This window comes from Pteropus alecto, unplaced genomic scaffold (assembly GCF_000325575.1).
Source record: "Pteropus alecto unplaced genomic scaffold, ASM32557v1 scaffold239, whole genome shotgun sequence".
NCBI classification, from domain to species: Eukaryota; Metazoa; Chordata; class Mammalia; order Chiroptera; family Pteropodidae; genus Pteropus; species Pteropus alecto.
In genome coordinates, this window is record NW_006494613.1 from 14,211,961 (window position 1) to 14,218,320 (window position 6,360).

Consider the following 6,360-nt stretch of genomic DNA (forward strand, 5'->3'; position numbering starts at 1 on the left):
GAAAGTTTAAATTATGATATTTTTCTCTCATAGTAGTGTTGTAGCATGATCAATAAGTCTTTTAAGCACAAAATATAGCACATTAGAATAAAATTCTGTGCAGCAACTGTAATAAAAGTACAAAAGTACAAAAGTACAAGTAAAACTTCTAACTATAAAGAGAAGCTTATTTGTAAATATTTAAATAGATATTGGTGGGAATGGAATTCATTGAAGTTTTTGGATACATTTTAAAGAGTTAACACTTATTTTAAAAATGGAAATTACTCCTTTTTAAATATTTAATAATGTAATAAAATATTTCAGATGTTGACTCAAAATTTGTGAGAGAATAAAGTTTGCAAACATTCTTTTAGATGATATGCAAGCAAAAAAGTTTGAAGAGCAAGACTTTATATTATTTAACTTGGCCTTCAGTTCATTGACTCAGACAATATGTTTGGAAGGAAAACCACTTCAACTCGTGCTTTAGATATGCGGTAATATATTCTGAAAGTAAATCTAGGACAAAGTATGAAAACTCTATAAAATATTTTATATCAAAATAATATTCTTAGATTTAGAAAACTAGAAATCAAAATTAAAGAAAAATTTCCAGGAGAATTTTTTTCTTTTTTAATTAGAATTGAAGTGTTCTGTATTTGTGTGATTGTATGATTCCATCGATTGTAAGCTACATCATTGATTCAAATATTTTTGGTGCTAAAAATTCACATCATACTCAATAGATATTACAGAGTAAAAAAAAAAAATCCAATGTAAAAATGTTAAAATAGTGTGTGGATGAGAAAGTATCTTTAAAATTAAATAAGTTACATACACATGACTGCTTTTTAAATAACAGGTTTTTAATATTTGTTTTTATGTAGCAAGGTTTAATGTGATGTGACTAACATCTATATTATCTTTATTAACAGCAAACAGAAAATGTTGAGTCTCTGTTATTGGTATAACATTGTGCTGGGCACTGGGGTTACATAGTGGTGTAGGATATGGTAAGTATTTGTATATAAGCAGAAGAAAATTTAATGAGGAGAAGACAGCACAGTTGGTACTAACAACCTGGAAGCATTTGCAGAGTAGTTTGAACTATAAACAAAGAGCAGGACTTAGATCTATATAGAATGAAGGCTGGCAAACTATGGCCCAACAGTCAAAGCCTGCCCAATGTCTATTTTTGTATAACACCTCCAGCTAAGAATGGTTTTAATATTTTTAAAGGTTGAAAAAATTAATAATATTTGGTAACTTGAAAATTATGTGAAATTCAAATTTTATTGGAGCACATTTACATTCATTCATTTATTGCTGGGTTGTGTTTGCTCTACAAGGCAGAGTTGAGTAGTTGTGACTGAGACCATATGGCTTTATTAGATATCTAAGTGGAGATATCAAGTTTGCAGTTGATGATGAAATAATACCTCTAGAGTTTCTTAAGCAGTGTCTAAAAACTGTCAATAAGACCTAAAGCATGTATTTGGAGAACAGACTCCAACCAAAGGTATAAATTTGGAATTCATTAGCATAGAGATGTTATTTAGTGCCACGAGAATGGCTGAGACCATCATAGTATGAATTTAGGTACTGACGAAGTCTGAGAACTGAGTTCTTGGTCCCTCTAATGTTAAGAGGTCAGGGAATTAAGGAACCAGTAAGAGAAATAGAGAAACAGTAGCCAGTTGGGTACAAAGAAAACCAAAGAAGGGTGGTGCCCTAGAAGCCCCATGAAGATAGAGTTTCAAGGAAGGAGTGAGCAACTGTTTTAAATAAGTCATTGGGTGGCCTTGACTAGGGCCAATTAAATGTAGTGACAGAGGGTAAAAGCTTGCATAAATTCAAAAGAGAATGGAAGAAAAGATGTTGAAGTAATAAACACTCTTTACAAGAGGAATGATCTAAAAGGGAACAGAGAAATGAGGTAGTTTGAGAGAGATGTGGTGCATGTGGGTAAAGAGAAGACTTTCTGGTATCTTCTTACAAGGGCATATTCACCAATCCCATTTTGAAGGCTCCACTCTCATGACCTCATCCAAAACGAATTCCTTCCCAAAGGCTCCATCTCCACATACCATCATATTAGGGGTAGGGCTTCAACATGAATTTGCGGGGGACACGATTCAATCCATAGCAGTTGGTAAGGGAGGGTAGGATCACCGGAGTAGAGGAAGACAAGGACTGTGTAGTGATTATTGGTTATTGAAGTGATCATCTATGAAATCATAGGAATAACATTAGAGAAAGTAACAGTGAACCAGGATTTAAAATCCCTAAAGAGGAGGAGTGACCTAGGATCTGTAGATGATTGCAGCAAAGAGAGCATTGCTTGGTATAGTCTGATGGCATGAGATTCAGAACTGAGCATTTTCAGAAAAGAGGAAGAATGGTCACACTCATACCAACGGATAAGAGGGGTGTGAGAGAAAAAAATAGCTTCTATTTGAGGATGCTGCAGAGAAAGCAAAATTCTTGTTAGCCTCTGATGAAGGTTAGGAGAGAACAATTCATAACAGAGACCCAGTGAGACATTGATAAAACAGATATTTATATTTATCTCAGTATAAAAAGCTTCACTGGCCTTGAGGGATAAGTTTAACCTTAACTTAGAAAGTCTTGGCCTTGCTTTCACAATTATATAAAAATTGCCTTATTGTCGGATTTCTCTTTGATCAATATGTAAGTTCCTGGGAATTGTGTATAATTAAAATTAAAATTTTAGTAAATAAAATAAGAGCAGTAGGGGAGTCTATTATTTAAAGAAGCACAATGGAAAAGTGCTTAAGTGCGAGAAAAAAAAAAGAAGCACAATGGTAAATTTTTCTATGAAGTGCTTTGTCTTTCTGAACCTGACGTCCCATATTCTCTTTTCACTGAGGGGTCCACCACAAGGAACAGCTATGATTGTGATGAGAGGAATCATCTATGCCTATGCCAGGAGGGGTTGTCTGTGTAAGGTCCGGGGCAGGGGGTGAAAGGTGTGGGAGAAGTAATGAGGCAGATGCCAACAGTGGTAGTTAATAGTTGTGCTGATGGCTGCACCAGGGAGAATTTTAACCACTACTCAGGATGAGTCAAGGAGCACCATGGGACCCAGACAGGAGGAGGAATGCTGAATCAGCATTTTTGGGGTGAGGAGGGGAACTGTTATTATCCATATCTTTTTGGTTTCTCTTCCAAATTAATGTTTTCTGAATTGATCTTGCATTTCTTTTTTATTAATTTTATATCGGTGATGGATGATGGCTATCTGCTGAAAGGATATTCTGGAATGCTACTCTATTTTACATAAATCTGGAAAAAAAGTGATTTTGCCCAAAATTAACCATCACTTTCCTGGAAGAGGATGTATTCTGGAAGAATGGTTAACAATTTAAATATTAATGAATAGAAATTTTATAGCTAGTGAAGGTGATGGGAGGAGGGGGAAAAAAGCTTTGTAGAATGTAAATGTTTAATGGTTTACATCAAGGTCAGCAAATATCTGATTCCAAATTCCTCCTCCTGACTCATCACCAAACCATAGCGAACACCAATAATTTTTAGTCTTCTCCTCCTTTCCCACTGAGCTCAAAGGAAGTCACACATTTTTGAATATATTTTTCTAGGCACCATTTCTAATCAATTGGCATTAGAAAGAGGTAAAATCCAACCATCATCTCAGGTCTAGATGTCATCTGTGCTTTATGGGGAATGCAATCTCCTTATTATGTTCTTCAAAGAGAGCTATGTCTTTGAATCATAAAGTCAGCGTTTGTAAATATGTTCAAATGTTCAATAATATTTAATTCATATTCTATGAATTTTATTGTGTTCTAGGAATGTGGGATATATCCTTCAACAGTTTATAATATAGATGTATATATGTAGTGCTTCTGATATTGAAAGATGATTATTTTGTAGTAAATTCTTAGTGGTAATTACAGTGGTTATATGTTAGATTAGTTTTAATAATTTGAAATTGTATTTCTAATGTCATAATTACAATATATAAATAAGCTTCTTAGATAATGACATTAAGTATGTCTAACATTTACATATAAATAGATATTTGTTTATATTTTTCTACTTGTAATTTTAGTGAGAAATTTATCTTGATAATTTAAATATCTCTAATTAAAATCTCATTTAATATATGTAATACATTTCATCATATAATTGTATGGTTTAGAGTTTGGAGAGATCCTAGAAATTATCTATTCTTCCCTAAAAAATAATGCAGAAATTCCTTCTACAGCATTTCTTACAGATAGTCATTCAAATTTTTTAGAACATATTCAATAAAAGGGAATTCACTATCTCCCTAGATAGCTCATTTAATTTGGAGGCAGCTATAATTATAAAAAAATCTTTCTTTTTTAAAGAAAATCCCAGATATGTTACCTCACCCTTAAATACTTCAACTATTCTTTAATGGAGGAGAAATTTTATAATTAAACAATTATACTAATGTTACATCTAACCAAATTAAAAAGGAAAAATAGATTAAATAATTATTGAAAAAAATTGTGAGTGGTTAATGGGGATCATATGCTCTATTTTTTAATTTGTTTGAAAATTTTCCTAATAAAATGATTTTAAAAATATTGTTAGAAGTAACCAAAAGAAAATATAAATATATATTTCATAAAAAACAATCTTACGTTGAGTGGAAATCTGCTACTTTATAATTTAAACCCATTTTATCTACTAGATCAGTGGTTCTCAAACTTTAGTGTGCATTTAGATTATCTGGAGGGTTTGTTGTAGCATAGATTGCTGCCACATCTATAGCTCTCCACTCCAGAAACATATTTTTTAGTTCTCTGGTGATATTGATGTCTAGGGTCTCATGTCCTGTGACTTTTACCATGCAGATGAGAATTTAAAACACTTTTATTGGTATAGAAAATCCTCAATTATTCTGGTATCTGAATTTCACTGAGATGGATAAGTAATTGCAGTGGGATGGTAAATCTTTCTGTGTTGACAAGGTTGATACCTCTATAGTCTCAGTACTCGTTTCAGTGCCTGTTATATTTGCTACCCACTTTTACTCCTAGGAAGTCATTTATTCAGCCTGGAAGAAAAAGGTGGAAATAAAATTCATAAATGATATGTGCATTTTCCAGAGTTGAAAGAAGTTTTCCCTTTACATTTTCAGATCAAAAACCTGAAGAAACTGACTTTATTCATAACTGGCAAAGCATATAAAACACTGGGCCTAGGAATTATTCAAGGTAAAGACATGATGAAGAGACTTTCATTGAGCACTGTCTATGTACAAGATACTGTGTTAGTATATGGAATATGAACAAACAGGAATCTTGCTTCCATGGTACTGTTCCCCCTGGGGTGATGTGAAATCTGGTGTCACTCCAGAGGCATGGAGGGGGTCCTCAGTTCTTCCCTGCCAATGTAGTAAAGAATTACAGGTCAGTGAGATTTAGAAAAAGTTAGATTTATAGAAAGTACATTTTAGAAGGAGACGGGCCACGCTAAGGAAGGCTGTGGTATTTGGGAAGTGAAAAGATAAAAGACAGTATGCAAAGAGAGGTTTTCAGCAAAGAGAGCTGTAACAGCACAGAAGTGGGAAGGTCTCTTTACATTTGGGCTGTGATGGAAGGGTACAAAGACGGTACTAGGTGATCTTCATGTAAGGTCATCTTTACTGACAGTTGACTACTATACAACACTACATGTGCCTACCTAGAACTTGGTCTGTTATAATTAGATTCATGAACTTCCGGGCATAGGCATGATATTATAATGATGGTATAATGAGGCTGAGGTTATGGGCAGATTGGGGTAGTACTTTCTATGCACGTAGTTGTGGCTGGTTTAAGCCAGCAGCTTTTATGACCTTTGTGCCTTAGGATGTGGGATAATTTTTTTTTTTTTTTTTTTAAGGCAAGGAAACCCTTGGTTGATCTCACAGATTGCAAGGACCTTGTCAGCTTACAATCTCTTATTTTTTATTTTTTATGCCTACAGAACCTGGTCTTCCTAGGTGGCCTCCCATCCAAGTACTAACTAGGCCCGACCCTGCTTAGCTTCTGAGATCAGATGGGATCAGGCTTGTGCAGGGTGGCATGGCTGTAGAAGGGGTAATTTTTAACTATAAAAGGGGCGGTATTTCTGGGAGGTATTTAAGAAAGGTCTTTGGAGAGTTTTCTATGGTTACAGAGCTGGGCTTTCACTTCTGTCACTCATGCCTAATTAACTACCTAACAGTATCAACTAGTAAGCAAGATATAGTATGTGTGTATAGGTAACTTCAAATTATCTTCCATGCTCAGAGATGAGAGTTCCACAAAGAATGCTGGTTACTTAGCTAAAAATGTACTCAACATCTGAAAATAAAGCTATTAAATATTCTTAATTCTA

General features: G+C 34.1%; 1 pseudogene; it reads right to left on the reverse strand.

Annotated features, from left to right (window-relative positions):
* Nucleotides 1-5,958: 5,958 nt before the first annotated feature.
* On the reverse strand, nucleotides 5,959-6,077 carry LOC112474512 (annotated as a pseudogene).
* Between the last annotated feature and the right edge of the window lie 283 nt (nucleotides 6,078-6,360).